The sequence below is a fragment of the Rana temporaria genome, chromosome 12 (assembly GCF_905171775.1).
Source record: "Rana temporaria chromosome 12, aRanTem1.1, whole genome shotgun sequence".
NCBI classification, from domain to species: domain Eukaryota; kingdom Metazoa; phylum Chordata; class Amphibia; order Anura; family Ranidae; genus Rana; species Rana temporaria.
This window is the reverse complement of record NC_053500.1, coordinates 101966214-101982766: the sequence shown is the minus strand read 5'-3', so window position 1 is coordinate 101982766 and position 16553 is coordinate 101966214. Positions and strand designations below refer to the sequence as shown.

General features: G+C 43.9%; 1 protein-coding gene across 3 annotated transcripts in view; it reads right to left on the bottom strand.

Moving 5' to 3' along the window:
- The window catches only part of MLLT6 (MLLT6, PHD finger containing), a 182544-nt gene that overhangs the window by 158973 nt on the left and 7018 nt on the right, over positions 1-16553 (bottom strand). The window lies entirely within an intron of this gene.

Genomic DNA, 16553 nt, shown 5'->3' with positions numbered 1-16553 from the left:
AATTGCGGCGTATGCAACACGTGTGTGTGTGTGTGTGTGTGTGTGTGTGTGTATCTGGCTCTGATACTAGCCAGTGCCGCACAAGCCACTGACGTCACCGCACATCCCTGCCATCTATCTTTTGAGCGCTCACGAAGAAGCACAGACCCAGTTTCCCTGACAATAAGCCCTACCCCCAAAATGGGTAGTTTTGGTGTTGGAAAATGTCAATATGGACTTTTATTCAAAGCAACATTCCTCTATTGTGTTCATTTATTCTTTATTTGTATTGCATGCCAACTCACTGTGTTGTTAGCACATATTATATGCTTAGATTACATCCTACATTTTGTGAGCGCCAATTCCTTTTCCACTTGTTTTTTACACAAATAGTGGTGAATTACTCACATATTTAAATGGGAAGCTACACATTAAAACACATTTTGTTTCACATTTTTTCCAAGGGCGCCATCATTTGCTATATTTTCTTAACTTTACATTAGTAATAAACATAATTATGTTAAGGAAAAAGGTTAGGAGATCAACACTGCACTTTGACTTGGTTCACACTTGTGCGATGCGGGAACCCTGCGAATCCATTCCAGGTTCCCACAGATATTAGCCATACTATCGTTATGACTGAAATCGCATCACACGGACATCGCATGTGATTTTCACTGCAGTGCGAAACAAATATGATCTCGCAGAGCACACTGGTATTAACCGGCACTTAGACCCTTTACTGATGACGATCAATTGTACGGTTTCCCATCTCCTCACACTCTCCTCTCCATTAGACAATTGCTAAGAATTTTTTGTTGTGGGGCCTATAAATAGTTCAATATTGTCCCTCCACTATACCACTTCCTCACTTCTCTCCTAGGCGAGTGTGACGCATCTTAAAGCGGTTCTTCAGTCTCCCCAAAAAAAATTAAGTCAGCAGTTACAAATACTGTAGCTGCTGATATAATATAAGGACACTTACCTGTCCAGGGATTCAGCGCTGTCCTCACCTGAGATTCTTCTTTGGCCAAATGTCAAAGAGGAGGTAGGGGGGGGGGGGGGTAAAAAAATTGTTAGAACTTCCCCTTTTGAGAGAAGTTCCACTCTAAGCTGCCTCCTGGGCTACGCACAGCACACATTCCTGGAGGCTGCAGATACGCAAGTGTTGAAGTATTGTAAAATTTTGCGCCTGCATAAATGTCAATAGATGCAATAAATGGTGAAAGACCCATTTAAAAAAAAAAACTTTTCCTATTACAGTGACAACACTAGCGCCCCAATTTTTATAATCATCTTGCTCAATACTAGGAAACTTTGGCCTTTTTCGGATCTGTGCCTTTGCCTATGACTAATGGCTGTGCTAGCGGTTTATGCCGAGTTAGGTGTCATAGTTGTCTGTCATTGGTCAGGTTTTTTATGCTGTCTGTGTCCCTGCTGGGGAGATTCACCCTTTCTAAGCTCTGATGACCAGTGTCACCAGAACAGAAGATGGGAATTTTTGCAGTCACTGCAACACGACTCGAGAGGAAAGACTTTGTCTGCTTGCGGTGGGTGGCAAGCGGTTAAACATCTGCAGCATGGCACGGGAAGGCAAAAGGACGTACCCGCGATCATCTCACGGAGAGATGTTAGTGTAAACACAAGATCTCCCCGTTCTGCCTAGTGACACTGTCACTGATCGTGTTCCCTGTCATCGGGAACACGGTCAGTAACGTGTCACAGCAAGCCACGCCCCTCTACAGTAAGAATCACACCTTAGGGAACTCTTAACCCCTACAGCGCCACCTAGTGGTTAACCCCTTCACTGCCAGTGTCATTTTCACAGTAACCAGTGCATTTTTATAGCACTGATCGCTGTAAAAATGACAATGGTCCCAAAAATGTGTCAAAAGTGTCCGCCATAATGTTGCAGTCACGATAAAAATCGCAGATCACTGCAATTACTAGTAAAAAAAAAAAAATTATTACTAAAAATGCTATAAAAACTATCCCCTATATTGTAGATGCTATAACTTTTGCGCAAACCAATCAAACTTTAAATTGCAATTTTTTTTACCAAAAAAATGTAGAAGAATACTTATCAGCCTAAACTGAGGGGGAAAAAAATGCATTTTTTCATCTTTTTGGAAAATATTTATTACAGCAAAAAGTAAAAAATGTTGCATTTTTTTCAAAATTATCGCTCTATTTTTGTTTATAGCGCAAAAAATAAAAACCGCAGAGGTGATCAAGTACAGCCAAAAGAAAGAAATTTGTGAAAAAAAAATTAATAAAAAAAAAAAGACGCCAATTTTGTTTGGGAGCCACGCCGCACGACCGCGCAATTGTCAATTAAAGCGACGCAGTGCCAAATCGCAAAAAGGGGCCAGGTCCTTTAGCTGCATAATGGTCCGGGGCTGAAGTGGTTAAATAAAAGGCATTTCTTCTTGTGGCAAACAGGAGATTTCTTCTCAGTTGAACGAAATGTTCTCTCCCTTACCGCCAGCTAAACGTGTCCCTTGTGCTACTGTTCTCCGATTTTGCCCAAATCTTCCTCCTCCAATGCCCCCACGCTCACAATCTTCAGGTGTGACTACTACAGCTACTATGAACAAAACATGGAGGGGGCGGACCTATCAATCTATACTTCAAACATAAATTGGGTTTCATTCATAGAAGCTGTAGTACGGTTTCTATGACTGAAGAAGGTGGGCAAAAAGGGCAGTCATAGTTTTGAGTCTTGATGAGTGCCTGTCACGGCCCCATAGTTGTAGTAACCCCTGCCACACGGGAGGATTACAGCAGTGCAAGTGGGGGAAATCGAAGGAGGAAGATTTTGGCAAAAGGACACAGCAGCACAAGGAACATCTCACTGAAGGCAATTATCATTATGCAAATTGTTTCATTTTAGGAAAACTTAAGCTTTAATAATAGTGACCAAACTTCTGCTTAAACATATAGGCCCGGATTTAGAAAGGAGTTACGTTGGCGTATCTCCAGACACGCCGTCGAAACTCTGAATGCGGGCCGTCGCATCTCTGCGCCTGATTCATAGAATCAGATACGCCTCAATGTTGCCTAGATACGCCGTCGTATATTAGGGTGCATATTTCCGCTGACCACCAGGTGGCACTTCCGTTGATTTCCGCGTAGAATATGCAAATGAGATAGATACGTCGATTCAGAAACGTACGTCCGCCCGGCGTATCAAGATACGTCGTTTACATAAGGCGTCGGACCGGCGTAAAGTTACCCCTCAAAAAGCAGGAGTAAGTCATGTTAGGTATGGACGTCCGAAACGTACGAACAGCGTCGTATTTTACATTGTTTGCGCAAGTCATCCGTGAATGGGGCTGGGCGTAGGTTACGTTCACGTCGTCCAAGTATTGAGCAGGCGTAATTTACTTTGAAAATTCGACGTGATACTGAGCATGTGCGCGCATGCGTCGTTCGAAAAGAGCGTCATTTACGTGGGGTCACGAAACATTTACATACAACACGCCCCCTACCAGCCTAGTTTGAATTAGGCGGGCTTACGCCGTGTCAGATACACTACGCCGCCGTAACTTAGAGCCCAAGTTGTTTCTGAATACGGGACCTGCCGCTCTAAGTTACGGCGGCGTAGGCAAGGTAGGCAGATCTTTCTGAATCCGGGCCATAAAATATTGACAACACTTTTATGTCGCTATGCGATGCCAGAGATGCAAAAGTCTACGTGCTTGGGAGGTGAACTATGTGCAGAACTCTCCCTTCAATTGGATCGGGGCTGATCAGATGTTAGCGGACATGTCACCACTGACATCCATCACCGCCCGTTCAGGTCCGCCTGAAAAAAAATGACAGGTGGATCTGAACGGTCCGCATGTGTGAAAGGGGCCTTATAGCACAAACATGGAAGTTTGGACTTCTACTGGAAGAAAATTTTAATGACTGGACCTAAAATATTAAAAAGCAGAACTTCAGCCAAATACCAAAAAAAATAAATAAAAAACAAAATCATAAATATCCCATTAAAAGATTACATAACAAAACCAGCTGCAATATTTCCTTTGAATTGAGAGACATTTACTTTTTTCTGCCACTATCATTCCATCCACTTCCTCTGAGCCCAGGATTGAACAGTGAAAGGAAAGCGCTGGGAGCCATCAGTGGGGCCGGAGGGCACATAGCTACAACAAGCCAGTGACACTTGGCATGACCCCGGGACAGCATGGATGTTAAAATACACTTTGCTGGATATATTCGCTCGTTTGTGAGCGTGTTCTCATATATATTATTTTTTATTCATTAAAGTACTAATTTGCTACACTTAGAAGGCGCTGTTTTTTGTTCCCTCTTGAGCCCCCTTCTGCTGTCTGCTTTTAACTCCTTACAGCATCCTTCTTGCAGCACATGAACTGACTGACTCCCTGTACTACTTCTTCCACTCCCACTCCAGCCCTGGGGTAGAAGGACTGCAAGAGGCTAATACGAGGTTAATGGCAGATACTTAAAGGGGTTGTAAAGGTTTGTTTTTTTATTTTCTAAATAGGTTCCTTTAAGCTAGTGCATTGTTGGTTCACTAACTATTTCCTTCGATTTCCCTTCTAAATGTTTTTTTCTCTTTGTTTTCTTTGTCTCAATTTCTCAGTTCCTGTTCCTCCTCGGTAAGCTGTTCTGGCTGACTAACCCCCAGCCAGAACATGGGGGCAAGCTTACTGTGGAGAAAAAGGAAGTGAGAAATTCAGACAAAGAAAAAAAAAACATTTAGAAGGGAAATCGAAGGAAAAGGTAAGTGAACCAACAATGCACTAGCTTAACTGCTTGCCGACCAGCCGCCGGCAGGTCGGCTCTGCTGGGCGAGATCACGTAGATCTACGTCATCTCGCCGAGCAGCCAAAGGGGGGGGGCGCACGCACGCCCCCTGCTCGCCCCTGACGCCGACGGGCGCAATCACCGTCGGGCACCCGTGATCGCTCGTTACAGAGCGAGAACTGGGAGCTGTGTGTGTAAACACACAGCTCCCGGTCCTGTCAGGGGGAGAAATGCCCGATTGTCTGTTCATACAATGTATGAACAGCGATTTGTCATTTCCCCATGTCAGTCCACCCCCCCTTCAGTTAGAACACACCCAGGGAACATACTTAACCCCTTCCCTGCCAGTGGCATTTTTATAGTAATCAATGCATTTTTATAGCACTGATCGCAATAAAAATGCCAATGGTCCCAAAAATGTGTCAAAAGTGTCCGCCATAATGTCGCAGTACCGATAAAAATCGCTGATCGCCGCCATTACTAGTAAAAAAAAAAAAAATATTAATAAAAATGCCATAATACTACCCCCTATTTTGTAAACGCTATAACTTTTGCGCAAACCAATCAAGCGCTTATTGCGAAAAATATGTAGAAGAATATGTATCGGCCTAATCTGAGGAAAAAAATATATTTTTTTTTATATATTTTTGGGGGATATTTATTATAGCAAAAAAATATTCATTTTTTAAAAATTGTCGCTCTATTTTTGTTTATAGCGCAAAAACTAAAAACCAAAGCTCTATTTGTGGGAAAAAAAGGACACCAATTTTGTTTGGGAGCCACGTCGCACGACCGCGCAATTGTCAGTTAAAGTGACGCAGTGCCGAATCGCAAAAAAAGTGGCCTGGTCTTTGACCAGCAATATGGTCCGGGGCTGAAGTGGTTAAAGGAACGCATTAACCACTTCCCGACCGGCTTCCCCGTGCTTCACTATGGCGCTGCATCGATCGAGTGATCCCTTATATAGGGAGACTTGATCGATGACATCATTCCTACAGCCACACCCCCCTACAGTTGTAAACACACACTAAGTGTACACTAAATCCGACAGCGCCCCCTGTGGTTAACTCCCAAACTGCAATTGTCATTTTCACAATAAACAATGCAATTTAAATGCATTTTTTGCTGTGAAAATGACAATGGTCCCAAAAATGTGTCAAAATTGTCCGAAGTGTCCGCCATAATGTCGCAGTCACGGAAAAAAATCGCTGATCGCCGCCATTAGTAGTAAAAAAAAAAAAAAATTTATAAAAATGCAATAAAACTATCCCCTATTTTGTAAACGCTATAAATTTTGCGCAAACCAACCGATAAACGCTTATTGCGATTTTTTTTTACCAAAAATAGGTAGAAGAATACGTATCGGCCTAAACTGAGGAAAAAAATAATGTTATATATGTTTTTGGGGGGATATATATTATAGCAAAAAGTAAAAAATGTTGTCGCTCTATTTTTGTTTATAGCGCAAAAAATAAAAACCGCAGAGGTGATCAAATACCACCAAAAGAAAGCTCTATTTGTGGGGAAAAAAGGACGCCAATTTTGTTTGGGAGCCACGTCACACGACCGCGCAATTGTCTGTTAAAGTGACGCAGTGCCGAATTGTAAAAACCCCTTGGGTCATGTAGCAGCATATTGGTCCGGTCCTTAAGTGGTTAAGAAAATAAAAAACAAACCGTTACAACCCCTTTAAACTGCTTACATTTAAAAAAAATATATTTAAATGATGCATTGATGATCACAGAGCCGACATGTATTTGTGTCTTTTCTAGAGTTGAGCTTTAAAAGATACCTTTGTTGGTCACTGGACAGCATAAAACAATCATCCTTCTTTGTATTGCAGACAAAGTGGGATGACAGCAGTACATTTAGGGTTTCTCATCCCCAACCCAGTTCTGGTGCATCCAGTCATCCAAGCAGAGCTAACTGACTATGGGCTGGAGGGTTTAGGATCCAGCGTTATGTTCTACATGAAAACTTACAACATCGCTCTTCAAGTTTCAGCCTGTATAGGATAATATATACCAGGAGTCATGGCTGCTGACACAGGGCTGAGCCTGAATATTGCTAATAACTTTTCAAAAAGACCGGGTATACAATTAATTTAATAGGAATTTAGTATGGCACCAAAAACACAAATCTGGACATTAGAGCTGCACGATTCTGTGAAAAATATTTTTTTGCTTAGAATAAAGATCACGATTCTCTGCGTAACATCATCTTTCACATTATACAACACAATTGGGCATAACTTTGCTGTTTTTTTTAAGTGTATTTATTTCCTAAAAAATTGCATTTGAAAGACTGCTGCGCAAAAACAGTGCGACATAAAAAATTGCAACGACCTCCATTTTATTCTCTAGTGTTTCTGCTAAAAACATACATTATATATATATACATTATATATATATATATATATATATATATATATATATATATATATATATATATATATATATATATATATATATATATATAAATAAATAAATAAATAATGTATATGGGCTGTGCAAATTAACTGGCTTCTAGGCCTTCAGGGAGTTCCGTCAGAGACCCGGTGAAATCACGGACACCGGCGAGTCTTGCCGTGTCCATCTGAAGGGCTCATTTGCTGTGCCTTCATATCTGCATGCCGGCGGGACCTTACTATCTGCCACACGCAAGGGCTGTTACACTTCCATCTATCAACCTGGGATTCTACAACCATCCACTGGGAGTTGTGATAGTTCCCTTCACGGGACATCTACATGCCGACGGACTGATGTTAACCTCTCCTCATCTGGATTCAGCAGTGGTATCGTTGTACACATTTTTTTTTTTTTTTTTTTTTTTTTTTATTTATTTATAACAAGGGCAGGACCCACACGGCCCGACTCAATACATGTCATATCTGAATACATTTCTGAATACACACTCCAATCAACGGTACAAAACATGGTACATTGTAGTATATCCAACACATCAACATAACTGTCCCTCCTACATCACATAGGAGGGGGTATCCAACTCAACATGTCTGTAGGGTGACCCGAGCACCCCAGGAGATTACGCCGGCGCCCTAACCGCCTCAAAGTCGCAGCAATGAAGCGGAACTTCCCCTGGATGTGGGAATCGGATCAGAGCCAACCTGTGGTGGCGTCGGTCGCATGCGCCCTAGCCCTCCCTTTTCCATTTATCAAGGAAGGAGAGAATGAAATAGAGAAGAATCTAAGAGAAAGGGGGGTAGAATAGGAAGCGGTCAGAGCTTAGGGGGAGAGAAAAGAGAGAGAAATGTGGGGGGGGAGGGATGAGGGGGATCAGGCCCCCGTACCGAAAAGGAACACCCGATCACTTCCGCACTGCCCTAAACGGCCTCCTATATAGACCGGGGGAGGGGGGGTGGGGAGACTGAAATCTCACGAGGGGACATGTATTCATACGCCAGCGGAGGGGTCTCTTAATGCTTGCCCCTCAGCGGAGAATATGAAAATGTTCCACAATTGCCAGGTGTTAGTGAATGTTTCCTGCCTGTTTTGCGATGTGAGGATGAGATCTTCCATGTGCTTTATCTCTTCCACCTTAGTCAGCCAAGAGGCAATAGTCGGTGGAAGTGTGGCTTTCCAGTGAAGCGGGATGCAGGCCTTGGCTGCTTCGAGCAGGTGTCTGATCACAGACTTTTTGTATACCTTCTCCGGGATGTTCGATGCATGCAGGAGAAAGAATGCAGGATCGTCTGGTATGATGCGATACGTGAATTTCTGGGACACCCCCCGTACCACCCGCCAAAAGTGGCGTAGGCCGGGGCATGACCAGAAAATATGTAGGAGTGTACCCTTGTCAGCTTGGCATCTCCAGCAAAGGTCTGACGTTGCCGGAAAGAGTTTGTGAAGCAGTGCCGGGGTTCTGTACCACCTCGACACCAATTTATAGTTAGTCTCCTGGGTTTTGGCACAGATGGAGGACTTGTGGGTAAATCGGAGGATGCGCTGTCGTCTGGATTCATTGAAATGGCAATTCAGTTCCATCTCCCATTTAAGCAAACCCGGAGGTGCAAAGTCTGCCTTTGGTACGTTTAAAAGTTCATAGACTACTGAAAGCGTGTGCGTTATGGTGCCCGAGGTGTCACAGAGTTCCTCTAGTGTCGTGAGCGGGCGGTCGTTAGCAGCAGGGGGTGTCAAGGAGTGTAGGAAGTGGCCTAGCTGCCTGGACCTCAAAAAGTCCAGTCGGAAAGGGCCCGCGGGGTCCGAAAGTTCCGCTACGGTGTTCCAACGTCCACCCGTACTGAAGTGCGCCTGGCATAATTTGGTCTCTTGGTGCCGACACCAGTCTACCAACCTCCCTAGGTGAATTGCCCGGTGATAGTCCCGAATGTCAGGTAGCGCAAGCCCGCCGTGGTGTTTGGGTAGGACTAGTAACTTATGCGACAGACCCGGTCTCTTCTTAGCCCAAATAAACTCGGTAAATGCGGACTGGACCTGCTTAAAGAATGATATCGGGATGTGTACTGGTAACGCTTGCATAAGGTAAAGGAATTTCGGGAGGATCGACATTTTTAAAATGTTACACCGGCCCACCCAGGAGTGCAGACCCGTGTGCCACTGATTCAGCAGCGATCTAATGGTTCTCAACAGGGGAGGGAAGTTGAGGTCGTATAGTCGCGAGAAAGTGTGGGGAATATAGGTGCCCAGATATTTCAGGGCAGTCGTTGTCCACTTCAATTTGAAGCTGGATTGTAGTTGTGAGAGTTGCGCCTGCGGTATGCCCACTCCCATTGCCGCTGACTTTGCAAAGTTAATTTTTAAGTTGGAGAGCGCCCCGTATTTTGCGAATTCGCGAAACAAATTGGGAATAGAGACCGAGGGAGCCGCGAGCGAGAACATCAGGTCATCCGCGTAAGCCGATACCTTATGTTGAGTGTGGTTAATCGTCACCCCTAAAATGTTGGGATTTAGGCGTATCTGGCATAGGAACGGTTCCAGCGAGAGGGCAAAAAGAAGAGGGGACAGTGGGCACCCCTGGCGCGTCCCATTCGTGATTGGGAAGGATTCCGAGATCACCCCATTAGCCCGCACCTTAGCCGACGGGTCCGCATATGTTGCCGAGATCCAGCCTAACATATTGCCTCCCAACCCTACGTGGCGCAGTGTAGCAAACATAAAAGCCCAGCTGACCCTGTCGAACGCTTTTTCGGCATCTGTGCCTATAAAGACGCTGGGGGTGTTAGTGCGGGTAGCCGAATATAGCAGGTTTAGGACCTTAATGGTATTATCCCTCGCCTCTCTCGTGGGAACAAACCCAACTTGGTCTAGGTGTATTAGGCGGGGTAGGTGGGCCTGCAGTCTAGTGGCTATAATTTTGGTGAACAGTTTAAGGTCCGAGTTAAGTAGGGAGAAAGGTCGATAGCTCCCGCAGTAGGTCGGGTCTTTGTCATCTTTGGGAATAACCGCAATTTGAGCTTGGAGTGTCGTAGTGTGTAGTGTTCCCCCCTTAGCAAGGCCGTTAAGGAGTCTGGCCAGATGGTCGCCCAGTACTGGGATCAGTGTCTTGTAGTATTGGAGCGGAAGTCCGTCTGGCCCCGGTGCTTTCCCCAATTTTGTGTTATTTATCGCAAGCTGTATCTCGGGCAGCGTGATGGGTTCCTCTAGCAGGTCACGTGTCTCAGTAGGTAGGGAGGGCATACCGGACGAGGTTATGTAGTCTGTGATGTGGTCAGGCGGTGGAGGCGTCGTGGGTAGGTTGTATAGTGACTCATAGAATTTTTTAAATTCCTGAGTTATTTGTTGGGGCATGGATACTTTTTGTCCCGACGGACAGTGTACATACGGTATATAGGACGCCAGCTTCTGGGATTGCAGGGACCGTGCCAAAAGCCTACCGCATTTGTTGCCTGATTCGTACACCTTTTTACGAGAGATCTGAAGTGCCGATTTCGCTTTGAAGTTGAGTAGGTCAGTTACCTGCGCCCGCAGTGTGTCAAGTTCGTTTCTAATCCGGCTCGTCTGGGTTTGCTTGTGTCTAGTCTCCAGGTCCTGGAGTTTGTTAAGAAGGAGAGTCAAGTGGGCTGTTCGCTGTTTTTTAAGTCTCGCCCCATGTTTTATGAGTACCCCCCGTATGACTGCCTTGTGTGCTTCCCACACTAGGCCCGCATCACTGTCAGCGTCAGTGTTGGTTTGGAAGTAGTGAGAGATTTCCTTTGTCACCTCAGCTAGTACTTCAGGGTTCTGTAGCAGGCTCTCATTGAGCCTCCACGGTGGCCTCTGACCTCTGTGGAGATCGGACAAGGCGTATCGCAACGTCACCGGGGCATGATCCGACCAGGTAATGGACCCCAGCGAGGAGCCTCTCACCGCCTGAAGTTGGTTGTGGGGAAGCAGGAAGTAGTCGATACGCGAGTATGTGTTATGGGGACGAGAATAGAAGGTGTAGTCGCGCTCGCCGGGGTGAAGAAGGCGCCAGACGTCCACCAGCTGTGAGGCGTGGAGGGACGAATGGACAGCCCTGCGCAGGCCTCCAGTAGTAGAGGAGTGCCCTGTGGAAGTGTCCTCTGCAGGGAGCAGGGGGACGTTGAGGTCTCCTCCGAGGATTAATTGACCCTCGGAGAACTTGCGGAGTAGAGTCAAGTGTTTTTTAAGGAAAGCGTCTTGCTGGCTGTTCGGGGCGTAAAGGCTCGCAATGGTCACCAGAACACCACCTATCCGGCCCTTGAGGAACAAAAATCTCCCCGTCGGGTCAGCAAGACGTTGTACACATTTTTATACCAGTATCATACTTGGCTATGTTTTTATGACTGCTTTTGCTACCCTTTGGTATTACTCGCACAATTTTTACAGTTTATGTAGCTACATTGATTTTATATCCAATGCAATATTTATTGTGTTACCTACTTGAAGACTATAAAAGTTTTAATGCTATTCCCATTGAGCGCTGCCTTTGTGTGTTTTTTGTATCCTGCTATCCATTTTTCCAGTGGTTGGTAGCTGCACTGGGAATCAGCCTGCAAGGAGATCATCTAAAAGTAGTTGGATCTGTATGTGCGTTATAATTAATCGAAATTAGTTGATTAAGCGATAACAAAAAAAAAAAAAAAACACGATTAATCGAACAGAAAAATTTTGAGCAGTAACAGCTATATATATATATATATATATATATATATATATACAGCCCTCAAAATTTCCACTCGCCTACTAGCATTTGGCGAGTGGATTTAAGCTGGGGGCGAGTGATGACAGGGCTGCATGACCAATCTTCTTCCAATCTGTGCCTACACTTAGAGTCCCGATGAGATTGGCGGCCGAAGAGGAAAGGTGCATGCTCGGGAAAAGTAGTCTGGTGAGCCGCGCACAGGCAGAGCAGTACACAGGTGCTCTCCTTACAATTCTCATGGGTGGATTTACAGGTGATAAATTTATCAATTTTGAACATATTCCCCCATACTGAAAGATCTAAATTGTATTACTTTCCTAACCTCCTTTCTCGTCAAAGAGGATTGGGTGTAATTGTGACAATCCATCTGATTATTCATACAAGTCTGAAATTGTGGCCAATAAATTAAAAAAAAATAAAAATAAAAAAAAGAACACCTAAGATCGTGGACCCATCCAACAGCAGATTATGGATAGGGAACAATCCTGGTTGAAGGATGAGCCTAAAAAGAAGCCAGAACAAGATTTTATAGCAATTTTTTCATCCAATTTCAACCGAGATTATAAAACCTTGGAGCAGATAGTTATGAAACCTTGGCTGCTACCTTTTAAGGGATGAAACTCTTATCTAAACTGTTACCGAACAGTCCCAGACTGGAGAGGAGGTAATATGATCCAGAAAATATCTAAAAATGAAATGGAATGGGTCTATAAATTAAAAATACATTCACACCTGCAGGAATAAACGTAGAAATAGACCTAACTGCTACTTATCCAATTAAAAAGTTTCTTAAGAGGTATCTTTTTGTAATGGTTACTGATATTGTTGTGAAAAATTGTGAAATGTGTTCCAATTCACCTGAATCTAGTCTAATTATCCGCCACTGGATGGCATATTTAGTGTTTTGAATCATTCTCCTAATTTTTGTATCTCCATTTGGTATTTTGCCACAAGATGGCGATATCTTTAGCTCAAATTTAAATTTTCTCATTGCTAGTTGGTATTTGGCCACAAGATGGCGGTATCTTAAACTCAAAATCTATATAGTTTTTAAAATTGGTATTTTTTATCAAAACCTATTAATTTAACGTTTTTTATATATTTTTCTTAAATGTTTTAAACTATTTTGGATTAAGATTAAAGTTTTAAATAATTATTGGGCAAGGACTGAACTGGATTGGATATCCTTTAATGGAGGATCTGTATAAATTAGGAAGCCATGTATCCGATCGCAGATTTGAATGAAAGAAAGGGCTGGGACAGCCGCACTCCAAAAAACTTCTCCTTTAATAAAAATGGGTCACAAAATTACATGCCACGGCCAAAAACAGAACAAAAAAGCTGACGCGTTTCGCACTGTATCTCAGTGCTTATTCATAGCACCAGCTCCAGGGGACATAGCGGCAGCGGTGGACGGGACCGAGGAGGACTTCGATCTAAGGTAAGTGCCACATAATGAGCTAGTATGCTTTGCATACTAGCTCATTATGCCTTTCTCTTGCAGGTGTTTTAAAAACAAAAAAAAATTGTGAGGGTTTACTTCCTCTTTAAAACTTTAATAAACTGTGATATACTTCACCATGGGAGTCGTCGTCTTCCTTAAATTTCCCTACTGATAATTGGACGTCTGATGGCACAGTTCGAGGTTGGCAGAATCCCCTGTATTGGTTTAATCTTTCTGCGCTTTTGACTACCTGTAATGGGTGTCATGGAGCTCTGGTGAGTAGGATGTTTGGCAGGTGATGGTGGTGGAAGACACACAGTCACTCCTTATTGTTCACCTGGATTGAGAAGATTCAGGTGCACAAATTGAATTGATTTTTGGACATTTATTAGATTTCATTTATAATTATACTATGGCCATCACATATGCACTTGGATAATTCATTTGTTGCTGAAATTGTTTGTTATGCACTTGCACTTTGTAGCATATTTAGGTTTTTGTCGCTTTAAGAGAGAGCGTGGTTTAAATTCATTTAGGAATTCACTTCTTTTCACATGTGCCTTACTTTATAAGAAGCTGCTCTCACCATTCGTTTTTTGTTTACACCCATTACCATTTGCGCAGGTTTGGGATATTAGCCTTTCTCCCCCTTTTTTGCTGTTACAATGTTATCTTGGTTATCTTTCAGCACGGAGAAACCTTGATAAACATTTGCAGAGAATTGTTTTATTTTATTTGATAGCTGCGGTATACATAGAATTGTGGAAATGCTGGCTTAAAGTGGTTGTAAACCCACTTTTTTCACTTTTACCTACAGGTAAGCCTATAATAAGGCTTACCTGTAGGTATAAAGAATATCTCCTAAACCTGTACGGTTTAGGAGATATTCTCCTCGCAATGCGCTGCTGATTGCAGCGGCGCAGGGGGGAATCCACGGCGAAAGGACTGGCAGCCGCCGGACCTTGCCGAATTTAAATCTCCAGCGTGCACGCGCGGGAGTGACGTCATCGCCGCTCCAGCCAATCACAGCGCTGGAGCGGCGATACCCGGAAGACACGCCAGAGCAAGATGACATCTCGCTCGGCGTGGACCAGGTAAGTGTTCTTCACCTCGTTCCGAGGTAATTATTTCATAATCAGCCAGTATGCGGTGCATACTAGCCGATTATGCCTTTTGCCTTGCAGGTTTGAAAAAAAAAAAAAAAAATGTATGCGGTTTACAACCGCTTTAAGATCATGAGGGAGGTTGAATCGAGATTGCAATTTTTAACGATTAATCATGCAGCTCTACTGGACATGGACTTGAACTGCAATAAACGCTTTTATTTTCTATATTACCCTACAATTTGGCTTTAACATAGATAGTAAATTTTGACTTCTTCACTTAACATAATGGGGGGGGGGGTTAAAAGTGTTGGATTGCCCTTAGCAACCAGTTTCTACCATAATTTTTTTCTTTAAACTGTGCTCCAGTAGAGACAAAGTTTATATTGGACACTTTTTATTAAAGCGGATGTCCGCTGAAAAAAAAATGATTAAAAGCCAGCAGCTACAAATACTGCAGCTGCTGACTTTTAATATTAGGACACTTACCTGTCCTGGAGTCCAGCACCGTCCGCAGCAGAGGACGAGCGATCGCTCGTCACTCTGCTGCCCCACCCCCCCCCCCCCCCCCACGGTGAGGGAACCAGGAAGTGAAGCGCTCCGGCTTCACTGCCCGGTTCCCTGCGGCGAATGCGAGAGTCTCGCTACGCCTGCCGATTGGCTCCCGCTGTGTTCTGGGAGCCGAGTGTTCCCAGAACACATTGGGGGGGGGGGGGGGGGGGAGGCGACGTCATGCCCACAGTTTACCCGAGACTGTGTGGCCGGGAGTGGGTGCAAATACCTGATCAGCGGGAGTTCCACTTCAGGGTGGAGCTCCGCTTTAATCCCCCTGCCCCCCATGAATCCAATCCATAGAATAAACCTTTTAAAATATGTCAGATCCTAGGTATAATTTCTGAGGGGTTATGTATTGAGTATTATACACTCATAGTAACTAACGCAAGCAGCAACATAAACTGCTAAATCTTGTACTTCTCTAACCTCATGACATGCCCCGCTCCAATGTTAGGTTTCCTGACATCTATAGCTCAATAATAGAAAAACCACATCCACATATCACAGACAGCACATTCTAACCACACCAGTCTTGGCACCCGACCGCTGCAGGCTTCTGCACCGTATACACATCCTGCACAACCTAAACACACCTACGACATGACAATTAGACATTACACCGAAGAACTTGTCATAAAACACACAAGTCACCCTAAACTTGTTAAGAGAACTCACAAACAAAATCACCCAAAAACTCAAAACAAAATCACCCATTTTATCTGCTACCAGACCTACACTACATGGCTGGTTACTTATAACACATGTAAAGGGACTGCAAACTAACACAACACAAACAATATAAAGATCTGGAAATACAAGCAAACCTAAAAAAGAAATTATAATTATACTGTAAACCGTGATATTCTCTGATTAGCCATAACATTACAACCACCTAACCATTACCTGTTTGAGCATGGACTCCCTATATCTCTGAAAGGTGTGCTGTGGTATTTTGGTATCTAGCACCAAGCTCAGTAGGATTTAAAGGATCAGTAGCAGATCCTTTAAATCCTGTAAGATGCTTGATTAGATTGCGATTTGGAGAATCTGGAGTCAACACTTCATAACTCGTTATGTTCCTCAAAGCATTTCTAAAGTTATCAGACTACGGTAGGTCATCTTTTTCCATTGCTCCTGTGGTCCAGTTCTGATGCTCACCTGCCCACTGTAGATTATTTTGGCTGTTGACACAGATCATCAGGGTCACCCCATACTGAAACTGCAATGCACAGTGTTTTCTGACATCTTTCTATCGGAACCAGCATTTTGAGCTACAATAGATCTTCTATTTGATCAGACTACATGGGCAAGCATTCACTTCTCGCATCAATGAGTCTTGGCCACCCATAGGCCTGTGGCCGGTTTTCCCTTTCTTGAACCACGTTTGAGAGGTCCTGACCACTGCAGACCGAAAACATTCCACAAGAACTGAAGTTTTGGAGGTGCTCTGATCCAGTTGTCTAGCCATTACAATCTGGCCCTTGTCAAAGTTGCTCAAATCCTTACACTTGCCCATTTTTTTTCCTGCTTTCAACACATCAACTTTGGGCACAACATGTGTCACTTTCTGC